The following is a 15,861-nucleotide window of genomic DNA, read 5'->3' on the forward strand; positions in this document are numbered from 1 at the left end:
TATTCAATATCATTAGTCATCAGGGAAATGCAAATTAAAGAAATATCATCACATCCACTAGAATGGCTAAGATTAAAAAGACTCACTATTGGAAGCAGAACAACTGGAAATCTCATACATTTCTGGTTGCGGTTTCTTACAAAGTTAAAAGTAATGCTCCCTATAACCCAGCAATTCCATCCCTAAGTATTTACCAAGGGAAGTAAAAACATATGTCCACAAACAAAAAGACTTTTACGAGAAAGTTTATAGCAGGTTTATTCATATTAGTCCCAAACTGAAACAACCTAAATATTCATCAACAGAAGAATGGATAAACAAATTATGATGGATTCATACAATGGAATACTATTCAGCAACAAAAAAGGATGAACGATATATATAACCACACAGAAAAAAAATCTCAAAACCTGATTTATGTGAATGAAGGCAAACACAAAGGAGTATATACTGTATGATGCCATTTAAAATGAAGCTTAGGAAGAGGCAAAACTAATCCATAGTCCCAGAGATCAGAACAGTGGTTGCCAGTAGGGGCTGAGGATTGACTACAAGGGAACTTTTTTGGGGTGATAATAATGTTCTATATCTTGGTTGGGATAGTGATTATGTAGGTACATTTATTTATCAAAAGTTACTGAAGTGTACACTTAAGATCTGTGTATTTTACAGTATGTAAATTTTACCCACAAAAAAGATTTTAAAATTTTATCATTTAGATATGCTTCAGCTGCACTAAAGCCTTACTATGTATGCATTATGGGCACATTTTATCAAGATAGTCTCCAGTCACAGAGATGAACTGTTATCAAAGATTAAATATTAACTGGTTAAAAACAAGTTTAGGGAAGGTCGCCATGAATTTAAGACAATGTCTGAAGGTTAAAACAAAAGTCATGGGACTTCCCTGGTGGCACAGTGCTTAAGAATCCGCCTGCCAATGCAGGGGACATGGGTTCGAGCCCTGGTCTGCGAAGATCCCACATGCCACGGAGCAACTAAGCCCGTGCGCCACAACTACTAAGCCTACATTCTAGAGCCCACGAGCCACAACTACTGAAGCCTGCACGCCTAGAGCCCATGCACCGAAACAAAGAGAAGCCACCGCAGTGAGAAGTCCACGCACTGCAACGAAGAGTAGCCCCCCCGCTCGCCACGACTAGAGAAAGCCCGTGAGCAGCAACAAAGACCCAACGCAGCCAAAGATAAATAAATAAATTTATTTTTTTTAAAAAGTGACATTATAAAAACAAAAGTCATGTTTCCTATTATAAAATTCATTTTGCATATATCAACCTATTTATAAATAGTTCTATAAGAAGAAAACATACAGTCGTCCCTCAGTATGTACAGGGGATTGGTTCCAGGACCCCCCTCGAATACCAGAATCTGTGGATGCTTAAGTCCCTTATATAAAATGGCATACTATTTGCATATAAACTCCTTTATGTACTTTAATATCATCTCCAGATTACTTATAATACTTAATACAATGTAAATACTATGTAAATAGTTATAAATACAATGTAAATGCCCTGTAAATAGCTGCCAGCACTCAGCAAATTCAAGTTTTGCTTTTTGGAACATTCTGGAATTTTTTTTTCCTGAGTATTTTTGATCCCTGGTTGGTTGAATCCGTGGATGTGTAACCCAAGGATACAGAGGGCTATTTCCACACACTAATTTCTGAAATGTCATGGTCTTCTCCCTCCTGGAGCTTAAATTGCAGGGTCAGGGGTTTGGGTGGGGCAGAGAAACATCAAAATAATACAAACAGTTACTATGAAGGAAATGCACATGATCCTGATACAAAATAAGGGAGACCTATTTTAGAATGGTCAGGGAATGCCTCGCTCAAGAGGCAACATGTGCTAAAATTTTAAAACACACTGAAATTTAAAAGCTGAGTAAAGTTAATTAGATTAAGGAGAAGCAAAAAAGGCAGAGCAGAGAGAGGGAAAATTACACACAAAAGCCACTAAGTCCCTTTGATACTAGCAAGGAAGAAGTAGCTGGTACCAAAGAGCATAAGAATATAGTAAGTTAGGGGAGGAAGTGGCTTGGAATAAATATGGAGAGAGACAGGTAAGTACCAGATCACCTTTCAGATTAATGTGGACTTCATGATGGATTTGGGGTTTCACCAAGTGCAACGGGAAACCAAGTGAAGAACGTTAGGATAAAAGGAGCAAAGGCACCAAGATGGCCACTGTGGTAAACATTTAGGAGAGGGCTAGTATGTTAAGAACTAACACTCTGAACTGAGAAGACTGACTTTCATATGGGTTTTCTTATTGATATTTACCAAAAAATAAGCACATTTTATCATGAGAGTCTTGATTTAATAACAGCAATCGACAATACTAACACTGATCCCCTGGCTTAAAGTGGAGATAAGTATACAATATTTAACTTAAGATAATAGGCCTTTGGAGACTTAATGAAGGCAAAGACTACTTAGAGGAAATCTAAATGTTCAAAAATAGAATAAATGTTTAAGTAAAATAGTTTACTTAATGCAGACATTTAAAAATCTATTTTTGAGGGACTTCCCTGGTGGTCCAGTGGTTAAGACTCCATGCTTCCAATGCAGGGGGTGAGGGTTCAATCCCTGGTCGAGGAACTAAGATCCCACATGCCACGGGGCACAGCCACAAAAAAATTTTTTTTGAAAATCTATTTTTGAAAAACATTTAATGGCATGAGTAAATGGTAATGACTAATACCAAGTAAAAAAACAGGTTATTAAAACTGTATCTAGGGCTTCCCTGGTGGCGTAGTGGTTAAGAATCTGCCTGCCAATGCAGGGGACACGAGTTCGAGCCCTGGTCCGGGAAGATCCCACATGCTGCAGAGCAACTAAGCCCGTGCGCCACAACTACTGAGCCTGCGCTCTAGAGCCTGCAAGCCCCAACTGCTGAGCCTGCGTGCCACAACTACTGAAGCCCACGCGCCTAGAGCCCGTGCTCCGCAACAAGAGAAGCCACCGCAATGAGAAGCCTGTGCACCACAACGAAGAGTAGCCCCTGCTCTCCACAACCAGAGGAAGCCCGCGCGCAGCAATGAAGACCCAACACAGACAAAAGTAAATAAATAAAATAAATAAATTTTTAAAATGTATCTATAGCATTATTTCCTTTTTAGAAAAAAGAATAGTATACACACACACACACACACACACACACACACACACATGCATAAAAATACGAACACCAGTACTTTCATAATATTATTTTATATATGGGTCACAGGATGGTGTGTTTGTTTTGCTTTCTATTTTCAAAGTTTGCTGCACTGAGCATGATTACATTTTTTTAATGCGAAGTGATTTTAAAAGTTATTGTAATTAGCACAATGAATTGTTGATTCTTGCCTGTTGAGAAACCTCTTATATAATGTACTATGTCTGTAACTATTTTAAATAAACTTAAACTTTTTTGAGGTCAAGGAAATTACTGGTATGGTCTCCCGCAAAACTGACCCAGGTACCAATGTTTAAAAAAACAAGATGACTGAACTGAACTAATGGACCCACAAGTCTTATAATACATTAGATAGCAATTATTCCTATTACTAGAGAGGCAACTCTTTTTAAAAGGAAATGAGTCCTTTTTAGAGAGCATTTTAAGTGATTCAACTGTGAAAATTTCAAATACTCAGTTTAGGAAACCAAATTGGATACCTGCAAAAAGCAAGAGGAGAAAACAACTACACACTTTAACATATAAACATGGTCTGAGTGATTTCCATAGGCATCAAAGTCCAAATAATATACCTAATTCAAAATTTTTTCCTTTGACCAAACTTTCATGTTACCATCTGTTTGTTCATGCAGCTCTTCACTAGTTGTTAAATGCTACAAATGTTAGGCGCTGTGTATACAAAAATGATTAAGACAATGTAGAGAACAGTCTAGTTAGGGACATTGTCAGGAGAATAAATAACTGCATTATAAAATGTGCTCCACTATACATACACAAAAGGGCTATAACAGAAATATGAAAAGAGTGTTATAGGACACTACTTCCCGGGAAGAGTTGAGGAAAGTTTGATAAAGGAAGAATAAACTTGGTTGGGTTTTGAAGCAAGAAGAGGAGTTTGACAGATGAAAAAGGAGGAATAAAATATGCAAAATTATGTAAGGCCACAAGAGAACAGGGTAGAGTTTAAGGTATTTCAAAGTGATGTGATTAACATGTTTGGGACAAGATCATCAAGGATTTTTCAGCCTACACAAATCTGACCTCTATTCTCTAAGCCAAGGGATTAGCAAACTTCTGGAAAGAACCAGATAGTGTACATTTTTAGTTTTGCAGGCCAAACAATCTCTGTCACGACCACTCAACTCTGCTGTTATAGCATAAAAGCAGCCATAAACAATATGTGACCAAATGAGCATGGCTGTTTTCCAATAAAACCTAAATTTACAAAACAGGCAGCAGACCACCAGACTTGACCCACAGCTCATAGTCTGCAGGCCCCTGCTCTAAGCACTAGGAAACTACCAGAGGCTTGTAAGCAGGAAGTGACGAAATCAGCTCTGCGATTTAGAAAGACAATTCTGGTAGCAGCAGTATGGAGGAGGGACTGAAGGAAAATGTTAAAGACACCCTCTAGACAGGAAGAGAATAAGGATGGAAACTGAGGCCATACTCATACAGGCTAAAGAAAAGGTTTTTATTTGAGAAATATTGATGTGGTATTATCAACAAGCAAGGAAGAGCTAAGAATGACTGCTTGGGTACCCAACGGCTGGAAAGACACCATTAACCAAAACAGGGAAGGGAGAAAGGGAGAGGAGAGTTTGAGCATCATGTGTCTGATATGACTGAAGGACATCCAGGTGGAAATGTATGTAAGACAGACGTACAGAATCCACTGAAAGAGTGGTTTAAAGCAGAAATACAGATTACAGGCTGACAGTAATTAAGTGGTAACTGAAGTCACAGGGGCAGCTAGGGTATCTCAAGGAGAAAATATGGAAGAGGGCTGAGGACTGATTCAGTGTTCATCTCTGACTCACTGTCTTCCTTCCTTGCATTACTGTCTGCCAGGCATTACAGCAGACTTACATATACAATGGTATTTAATCAGCACAAAACTCTTCTAGATCATGAATGAAATATTTACAGAACATGTCCTACAAGCAAGGCACTGTGGGGAAAATAAAGATGAATAAAACTTGGCCCTCATCATCAGGAGATTTACAAACTGGCAGAGAAATCAGTTAACACCTTTTAAAATTAAATTACAATTTGTATCATTAAAAAATCTGGGGGGGGGGGGCGGGCTTCCCTGGTGGCGCAGTGGTTGAGAGTCCGCCTGCCGATGCAGGGGACGCGGGTTCGTGCCCCGGTCCAGGAAGATCCCACATGCCGCGGAGCGGCTGGGCCCGTGAGCCATGGCCGCTGAGCCTGCGCATCCGGAGCCTGTGCTCCGCAACGGGAGAGGCCACAACAGTGAGAGGCCCGCGTACCGCAAAAAAAAAAATCTGGGGGAATTCGCTGGCAGGCCAGTGGTTAGGACTCGCAAGCTTCCACTGCAGGGAGCACGGGTTCGATCCCTGATCGGGGAACTAAGATCCTGCACACCACATGCTGCAGCCCATAAATAAATAAATAAGTTACCCCCAAAATCAGGAAATTAAATGTAAATATCGTGCAAGATATTAGGTCTACATAGCCAGAGCACAACAGCTGACTCACATTAAACAAAACAAAAATAAAATCGGCACCTTCCCTACGACTACTACCACTATAGTACGATTACTACTGGCTCTTAGTTACAGGGCGCTTACAGGGTACAGGCAACGCTACTCCATCCTCAGGAACACTGTTCACAGACTATTCCATGGAATCCTCACAAATACTCTAAGGCAGTTACTAGTGTTATCTCGTAGTACTGAAAAGGTTTACAGAGTAACCGGCCCAAGGTCACACAGCTAGCAAGAAGGAAAGCCAGGATTCCACCGAAGTTCACATCTGATTCCAAACCTGTGCTCATGACCAATACCCTGTCCTGCTGCCAGACAGTTTCACAGCATTTCCCTCATGTCCATTTCGTGAGGAGAAAGTTACTATTCTACTGCCTGTGGTGAAGAAAGCAAGAAGAACGAGATGGAAGAGAAAGAGCCCCAGTTTAGAGGAATACTGTGATCACCTGGAAACAGAAGAAAGCAGTCCAATGAGGTCTACAATGACAGTGGTGATTACTGTTGATTCACATCTTGACAAAGCAGTCTGGAGAATACAGTTTTTCTTCTTAGGTTGCTATAAGCCTGGTGTCTAGGTAGTCACAGTGTGAATATTTTATAGGCCTTAAAATCCAACAGTATGGGGCTTCCCTGGTGGCGCAGTGGTTGAGAGTCTGCCTGCTGATGCAGGGGACGCGGGTTCGTGCCCCGGTCTGGGAAGATCCCACATGCCGCAGAGCAGCTGGGCCCGTGAGCCATGGCCGCTGAGCCTGTGCGTCCGGAGCCTGTGCTCCACAACGGGAAAGGCCACAACAGTGAGAGGCCCGCGTACCGCAAAAAAAAAAAAAAAAAAATCCAACAGTATCATTATTCAGAGAGCTAAGCATTTTTGGAAAGACATTTTACATACTTAATCTCAGGATGCTTATTTGCCTTCTGACTTGTAAATCATCTATAACAAGAATAAAATTTAGTAAGTACTACCAATTTTCATAAAAGATTTAAATCTAAAAACCAAAGTAAAAGACAGGGAGCACAGGGGGTTTTTTTCCTTTAATTAATTAATTAATATCTATCTATCTATCTATCTATTTATTTACTTATTTATTTGGGCTGCATTGGGTCTTCGTTGCTGCGCACGGGCTTTCTCTAGTTATGGCGAGCGGGGGCTACTCTTCCTTGCGGTGCGCAGGTTTCACATTGCGGTGGCTTCTCTTATTGTGAGCGTGGGCTCTAGGTGTGTGGGCTTCAGTAGTTGTGGCACAAGGGCTCAGCAGTTGCGGCTCACGGGCTCTAGAGCGTAGGCTCAGTAGTTGTGGTGCAGGTTGTTGAAATAATCCAACTGAAGGACGATATGGGGACCTCCCTGGCAGTCTAGTGGCTAAGACTCCGTGCTTCTACTTCAGGGGGCACAGGTTCGACCCCTGGAAGGGGAACTAAGATCCCACATCCCTCATGCCTCATGGCACGGCCACCAAAAACATAAATAAATAAAATTTTAAAAGATACGACTTCCATGACCTCCTGACTCCACGGCCAGATCTAATCCCCTTAGTACTTCATTATTAATCTTGTTATTTGATTAATACATACCTTCCCCTGAAGAGAGTAAAATCCACGACGGACATTCCATGTCCATTCTTGCTCACTGTAGTTCTCCCAGAGCCTAGCACAGTGGCCTGGCATATAGTAGGCACTCAAATACTTGTTGAATGATTGACTCTAACTATTTTGTCTTTCAAATTTTGGAATGCGGGCTTCCCTGGTGGCTCAGTGGTTGGGAGTCCGCCTGCCAATGCAGGGGACACGGGTTCGTGCCCCGGTCCGGGAGGATCCCGTGTGCCGCGGAGTGGCTGGGCCCGTGGGCCGTGGCCACTGGGCCTGTGCATCCGGAGCCTGTGCTCCACGGCGGGAGAGGCCACAGCAGTGAGAGGCCCACATACAGCAAAAAAAAAAAAAAAAAAGAAAAAAAAAATTGAAATGCAATACCTGTCTCATTATCCTGTCACACACACACACAAAAAGTCTACTTCTCTATACCTAGGTTTATTTAAACTGATAATCTGTAGACGCTGGTAAAAAGAAGCATCATTTCAATGAGGGAAATAAATCTTGCCAGGACAATATATTAAAATATATTATTTCTTTTTTTTGGCCGCACTGCATGGCATGCGGAACTTCCCCGACCAGGGATCGAACCCATGCCCCCTGCAGTGGAAGCGCAGAGTCTTAACCACTGGACCACCAGGCAAGTCCCTAAAACATATTATTTCTTAAAACCATTCTCCCTGCTTCCTCAAGTCCAGATTCTGCCAGAATTTTCTAAAACTCAGACCAGATCATGAAAAACTTCCAACAGCCTGAGATAAAGTCCAAAAGATACAGGGTACTTACAGTCTCCCCTATTATAGCTTTCTTATCTCCTACTATCTTGATGCCCTCTTTACTCCAGCCACAAAGAAATAAAAGGGAGAAGGTAGCCAGTACTTATTGAATACCTACTGTTAGGAAAACTGCTAAAGATTTTTAATATATTTATTTATATATTTCTATATCTATTTCTATATGTCTATCTATCTCCTTGGAATGCCCCTTTCATCTCTTTGTCTACAAACTCCCAATTCAACCTTCAGGACACACATCAGCCAAGTTTGGAAGTAACTGAACCAGATTACATCAAGGATCCCTTCCATTGCTAAGATTCTGAGAACCATGATCCTTCTAGTAATGAAGCAGTCTCCAAGAGCGATATGAACTAGAAAGTTCAAAAGATTCCATCAGTAATTTCACCTACGTCAAAACATACAATTAACAAACCAAGTGAAATGTGTAAACCTTTATTGATCCTGGTTTCCAAAAAACATTTTTTTTAAGGCAGTCTGGGCCAACTGAGGAAATCTGAATACAGGTCAGACAGAGAATATTACAGAATTATTTTCCCAGATGTGATAATGGTAGTATTGTGGTTACGTAAAGAGAATGACCTTGTTAGGAGATGCATTCTTACATATTTAGGGGTGAGGTGTCAATGCCAGCAACATATGATCAAATGGTTAAGCAAAGAAAAAAATAAAGCAAATATGGCAAAATGTTAAAATGTTGAATGTACTGTTCAATTTTCTGTATGTTTAAAAAATTTTTATAATAAAAAGTTGAAAACATAGAAAGCCATACTATCATGAGTTGCCACCTAAAAAAGATGACTGCTACACAATCCCAGAGCTGATCCAGCCATGGCAAAACTTCACTCGCTCTCTGAGGCCATCTTTACCTAGGTTTCCCAGCAGAAGCCATGCTTAGGCATCTTTGCATCCTCGGATTGCTCAGAAAATGCCGTACTCCCCAGTTCAGAGACACTGGCTCCAGGGTCACAGCTTTGAACCACACAGGTGAAAGGGAACCCACCTGGCAAGCAGTACTGCGATGGCAAAGGCCTAGAATAAGAACATTTCTAAGGGGCACAAAGGAAGTGGATGCCTTGAAGTACCAATTATCCTCCTCCAGCACTAGCCACCATGCAGGCAGCTAATAGTATAGGCTTTGGAGTTAGCACTGGCCTGGGCCCTCACCTACCTGCAGCCTCTTCCCCACTGTGCCTACTTGGCCAGGTTCATTTATCCATTCCATTTTTTTTTTTTTTTTTTTTGCAGTACGCGGGCCTCTCACTGTTGTGGCCTCTCCCGTTGCGGAGCACAGGCTCCGGACGCACAGGCTCAGCGGCCACGGCTCACGGGCCCAGCCGCTCCGCGGCATGTGGGATCTTCCTGGACCGGGGCACAAACCCGCGTCCCCTGCATCAGCAGGCGGACTCTCAACCACTGCGCCACCAGGGAAGCCCTATCCATTCCACTTTTAATGGATTAGTCGCTGTGTGACAGGCACTGTTCAAGCTTTAAATGTCCTTGGGCTATGGTCCTCTGAGGTGTAAACTGGGGATATGACGGCACATCCCTCAGTAAGTGAGAATTAATAAGAAAAGCAGTGTCCAGCACATGGGATCACTCAATGCTATCAACCACTACCTACCAAGAAGATGGTTCACACACATACGACTGCTTTTGTGCTCCTGGCACTACTGCCATTACTATTTGGAAGAGAAAAACGATTACTATCTCTGGGTGATGATGGCAGATGTACATAGCACCTCATTCTGCTCCCTCTTGAAACTTCACGAAAATTGCAATCAATAAAAGGAGTTTTTAAAAAGTCATAAACTCCTAACTAACGATAGGGAGAACAGAAGATGAAACAATAGCAATAAAATTGTGAAAGCTGGAAAGCAGATGGACATGGTAACTGACTTAGCACACCCAAGGAAGCCGAATTTCCAAGTCAGTAGCGGGGAAAGCTGAGAACCAACACAGTGACAACTTGGGAGGAAGCAGGAAGGAAAGTCAGATCCCAGAACCTGTCCCTTTTCTCGTCATGGTACTGGCAACTGCTTCTTCCGTATCCTGGCAAAAATATGAGGCTTTTCCCCCGCTACGTCTTGTGTTCTGGACTGGGGGATACCAGGCACAACAGGAGATGCAGGTGTCGTACTGAAAACTGGACAGAAGGGACTTCTGTTCCTCTGTTCTGGTGCAGAAGACTAGCAGCCAGATCCGCTCCTTCCAGATAAGAATCTGGAAAGCTATGCAGAGAAAGAAAACTCAAAACAAAATCACTATAACCTCAGAGATAAGAGAACATATTGCATTTTAAAGCAAGAATAGGATGCTATCATAAGAAACATTCAGAGACTAAAAAATAGCTTTGAAAAATAAAAACATAACCGTGGATTTTTTTTAATCCAAATACAAAGGTTGAGAAATAAAAGTTAAGAAAATCTAGCAGTGCGCATTCCCCGGTGGTCCAGTGGTTAAGACTCCGCTCCTTTATTGCCGAGGGTGTGGGTTTGATCCCTGGTCGGGGAACTAAGATCTCACAAGCCGCGTGGTGCCCCCAACCCCCAGCCCCCCAAAATCTAGCATTAAGTAGGTGGAAAACAGAAGAAAACAGGTAAGAAAATAAGAAGACCTCTAAAAGGTTCACATCTAAATAAGAGGTGTTTCAGGAGACACTATAGAGAATACAAGGGAGAAAAATAACAAAATACTCAGGAAAATCTCTCCAGAATAGAAAGTACTATATTTCCAGATTTAAAGGGCCCATCAGATACTCAACCTAATGGATGAAAATAGACCCATGCTAAGACAGGCCATTTTAAATTTCAAACCACTGGAGTCAAAGCAGAAATTAGTCTGCAGAAATTAAAAACAAAACAAAACAAAAACAAATAGCAGAAACTAACACAACATTGTAAAGCAATTATACTCCAATAAAAATTAATTTTAAAAAAACAGGTCAAATACAAAGGATCAGGAATCATAATACTTTGGAATTAGCAGCAACACGAGAAGCAAGACGACAATGGACCAATTACTTCAAAATTCTGAGAGAAAATTACTTCCAACTAAAATGCTATTACCAGCCAAAATATCAGTCAAGTGTGAGGATAGAATCAAAACATATTCAGACAGGCAACGTCTCCAAGAAAACATAACTCTTCTTGTCAAGAAGCTACTGAAGTTTGAGTGCCACCGGAGAGAGTAAATCAATGAAAGAGAATACAGGAACGATCCCCACACAGGAGAGCTAAAGAGAATCCAGCTATGCCCCAGACGAGGAGGACAACCAGGCTAGACTGAAGCAGTGTAACCAGGTACTATGCCAGCTTTTTTTTTTATTTTTTTTTTTTAGTTTTTATTTATTTATGGCATGCAGGATCTTAGTTCCCCAACCAGGGATCAAACCCGTGGCCCCTGCAGTGGAAGTGCAGAGTCTTTTTTTTTTTTTTAATACATCTTTATTGTAGTATAATTGCTTCACAATACCGTGTTAGTTTCTGTTGTACAGCAAAGTGAATCAGCCATATGCATACATATATCCCCATATCCCTCCCTCTTGAGCCTCCCTCACACCCTCCCTCCCTCCCATCTCACCCCTCTAGGTCATCGCAAAAAACTGAGCTGATCTCCCTGTGCTACGCGGCTGCTTCCCACTAGCTATTTTACATTTGGTAGTGTATGTATTAGTCCATGCTACTCTCCCGCCACCCCACCTCCGTGTCCTCAAGTCCATTCTCTATGTCTAAGTCTTTTTTTTTTTTTTTTTTTTTTCTTTTTGCGGTACGCGGGCCTCTCACTGTTGTGGCCTCTCCCGTTGCGGAGCACAGGCTCCGGATGCGCAGGCCCAGCGGCCATGGCTCACGGGCCCAGCCGCTCCGCGGCATATGGGATCCTCCCAGACCGGGGCACAAACCCGTATCCCCTGCATCGGCAGGCGGACTCTCAACCACTGCGCCACCAGGGAGGCCCTATGTCTAAGTCTTTATTCCTGCCCTGCCACTAGGTTCATCAGTACCATTTTTTTTTTTTTGATTCCATATATATGCGTTAGCATACGGTATTTGTTTTTCTCTTTCTGACTTACCTCACTCTGTACGACAGACTCTAGGTCCATCCACCTCACTACAAATAACTCAATTTCGTTTCTTTTTATGGTTGAATAGTATTCCATTGTATATATGTGCCACATCTTCTTTATTTATTCATCTGTCGATGGACATTTAGGCTGGGAAGCGCAGAGTCTTAACCAGTGGACCACCAGGGAAGTCCCTATCCAGCTTTTTAACCTGAGGACTGAATGTCCCATGAACCTGACCCGGATTCCTATCTGTACTCAGCTGTGCTTGGCTTGATCTTGATCATGTGCTGATGCAGTTCCTGCTTTCCTTCTGAACCCTGCAGCCTGCATCAGCAAAGGACATTCACTTACCTCACAGAAGGTTCTGCTTTGACCTACACTGATAACTGCATGCAGGCCACGGTGAGCAGCCCACTCCCTCAGACTGTATTTCTGCCATCTTTCCAGTCTTTGGTCCACACTAGAGCCCTCTGATGCCCTGACTGGAGTGAACACCGTATCCCAAGACTCCCTCATAACACTGCCCACTGACCTCCTCAGAAAGGGCCCCTGTCAGAGAAACAGTCAGGGAAGCTGAAGCCATTCCGTCCTGCTCATCTTTCCTGGAAGCTTTCATCTAAAAGTGACAATATTGTCCTTTCCTTACACAGTCAGGTTTGTGCTTACAATTATGGAACAAATTTTTAATCTCAAATTGAGAAAGCGCTAGCATTTTCTAATAAGCCTGTTTGGACCTCATCTGTGCTCTAAGGAAAATAACTTTGTTATCACAGTTTATTTAATGAACAATCCACTGTTAATAAAGACACAGTTTATAGTCCTGTAGGCTTTCAGTTTAACTGCAGAAATCAATAAGGTGTTATGATTTTATAGTCTGGTAGAAATGATTAATCACAAGGTATTATGATTTTGTTGCCCTCTGGAACATTAACCAATTATATCTAACTCAGCAATTTTATTGAGACATTCCTTTCCCTATGGACTACACAGATATCTATTTCTTAAATCCTCTTAAAACCAGTTCTTTGTGGGACTTCCCTGGTGGTCTAGTGGTTAAGAACCCACCTTCCAATGCAGGGGACTCGGGTTCGATCCTGGCTGGGGAACTAAGATCCCACATGCTGCAGGGCAACTAAGCCTTCGCGCAGCAACTAGTGAGAAGCCCTAAACAAAGAGCCCCGTGCACTGCAATGAAGATCCAGCGCAGCCAAACAACAACAAAAAAAAAACAGTTCTTTGTGGCACTCTCAATAACTATAAAATAAAACTTTGAAGCATGCTATGTGTATGAGAATTTTGTTTTTAACACTTCACTCAAAACTAAATATACTGTTTATGTGTAAATATTTATATACATGTGCATATATGTACATGTGTATACTTATGTATTTATGTGTAAAGCTTATTTTAAATTTATTTATTTTATCTTTCGCTGCGTTGGGTCTTTATTGTTGCTCTCGGGCTTTCTCTAGTTGCAGCGAGCAGGGGCTACTCTTCGTTGTGGTGCGTGGGCTTCTCACTGCGGTGGCTTCTCTTGTTGCGGAGCACAGGCTCTAGGCGCGCGGGCTTCAGTAGTCGTGGCTCGCAGGCTCTAGAGTACAGGCTCAGTAGTTGTGGCTCACGGGCTCTAGAGCGCAGGCTCAGTAATTGTGGTGCACGGGCTTAGCTGCTCCGCGACATATGGGATCTTCCTGGACCAGGGCTCGAACCCGAGTCCCCTGCACTGGCAGGCAGATTCTTAACCACTGCGCCAGCATGGAAGCCCTGTAAAGCTTATTTTAGAAAGCAAGGGAAAGATTGGAATTCCCTGGCGGTCCAGTGGTTGGGACTCGGCGCTTTCAGTACCAAGGGCCCGGGTTCGAACCCTGATCGGGGAGCTAAAGTTCCACAAGCCGCGCGGCATGGCCAAAAAACAAAATGAAAGCAAGAAAAAGATTAATCTAAAATATCAGGGTAGAGGCCACCTCTGGAAGAAAGATGTAAATGTTTCATTTCTTAATTTGGTTGTAGATACAATGTTGATCATTGCAATAGTATTATTTAAATTATATATTTATATATATTCTGTACACTTTTTTTGGTACCTGAGATACATTTTGCAACAAAAGAAACATTTAAAAAGACAACAAGAACTTCTGTTACTGTTGGGGGATTACCACAGGAGGGTATTACACAGCCTCTGTTCAAATTTTCTCTTCCTGAAGGCCTTCTCTATTCATTCCTGCCAAGCCAATCAAATGAGTCAACATAACCTTAAAGTCAACACCATTAAGTGGTAACAAGGTTAATAAATTAACCATTATTTAACCTGGTCCTCAAAATTTTTTGGATCCAGTCTCTAAATATAAAAAGACACACAGATTCTAAGAAATGCATTTAAATCAAGCAAATTAACTACTGCTTCTAAATTATAAAATCCTTCAAATTACAAAAAAAGATTCCTGGTAAAAAGAGCACTACCTGAAACTTATCCAACAATGCCCAAAAGATTTTCATGCCGTAAGTCTTTTAATGGCTAAAACCCAGAAACAACCAAACGTCCATCATTAAGGGACCAATAAAATATATTAGAGTACATCTAAACAGCTGCATACTGTACAGCACTTTAAAAATGAGGTAGGTGCACACTGATATGGAGACGTGTCCTTATATGCAGTCAGTTGCCCAACAGTATCATGGTACTATCCCCTCCTAGGGACTGGAATTCAGGATGCAAAGTAAAGAAACAAGGAATTCTAACTTTTCACTTGATATACTTCTGTGCTGTTTCAATTTTTACTTGATAGTATTCTGTAACATTACAAAAAAAGTTTACAACCTGGATATATTACCGTAATCATTTAAAAAGAGCAGATAAGGATAAACTAATAAGTTAAATTCTTTACCTCGGACTCCAGAAGTGAATTCAGAAATGACCAGCCAGTTGAGGCTGCCTTAATCCTAATGGGCCGAGGAGGATGGGGGAGGGGAAGGCGTGTCTCCGGAAGAGGAACACTGCATCCTCTCCGTGCTCTCATTAACCCAGCTTTTCCTGTCGGGTCGATATTCAAGATAACTTTTGATGTTCATTTTAAGGACGAAGAGGCTTGCAACACTATTATCGGTAAAAAAAAAAAAAAATGTATAACGTTTGTTCTACGTCTGAAAACTATGTTTGTCTGAAGATGATGGAAAAGAAGTGTAACAATCCTGGGAGTAAGAGGCTTGGGAATTGTTAAGGAAAGGGATTTATAGCGCAGGTAGGTGAAGAGTTTGAGAGAAGAGGTGGGACACTCCGAAGAGAAATCAATGTCTTGGAGAGGCATAACGCTGATTACACATTCACTCCCATCGGAGGCTTGAATCCTTCCCCAACACACACACACACACACACACACACACACTCACTCTCTCTCTCTCTCTCTCTCTCTCTCTCTCTCTCTCTCCCCCCCCCCCCCGCCAGCAGCGGGGAGGGAGCGAGCACAGTCGATCTCAGCACTGCTTGGGCTTTAAAAGGTCACATATTTACCTTTCAAATTAAGCACCTTCCATTGATTAACTCGTAAGCCGATTTATTGGTTAAAAACCAAAATGGTCTTCCCCAGCACAACTACCTTTGCTACATGGGCAACTCTCTGCTGCTCTTTATCTAAAAGGGCACGAACACTTTATGATTAATACGCGAAAGAAGGCTGACCCTCTTCCATTTCCATTTCACACCT

The 15,861-nt window shown here is 42.0% G+C and overlaps 1 protein-coding gene across 1 annotated transcript in view; it reads right to left on the reverse strand.

The window, feature by feature from the left end:
- Positions 1–15,861, reverse strand: part of TMEM50B (transmembrane protein 50B) — a 35,130-nt gene that overhangs the window by 18,648 nt on the left and 621 nt on the right. The window lies entirely within an intron of this gene.

This window comes from Mesoplodon mirus, assembly GCF_964341445.2.
Source record: "Mesoplodon mirus genome assembly, chromosome: 6".
Classification (NCBI taxonomy): Eukaryota; Metazoa; Chordata; class Mammalia; order Artiodactyla; family Ziphiidae; genus Mesoplodon; species Mesoplodon mirus.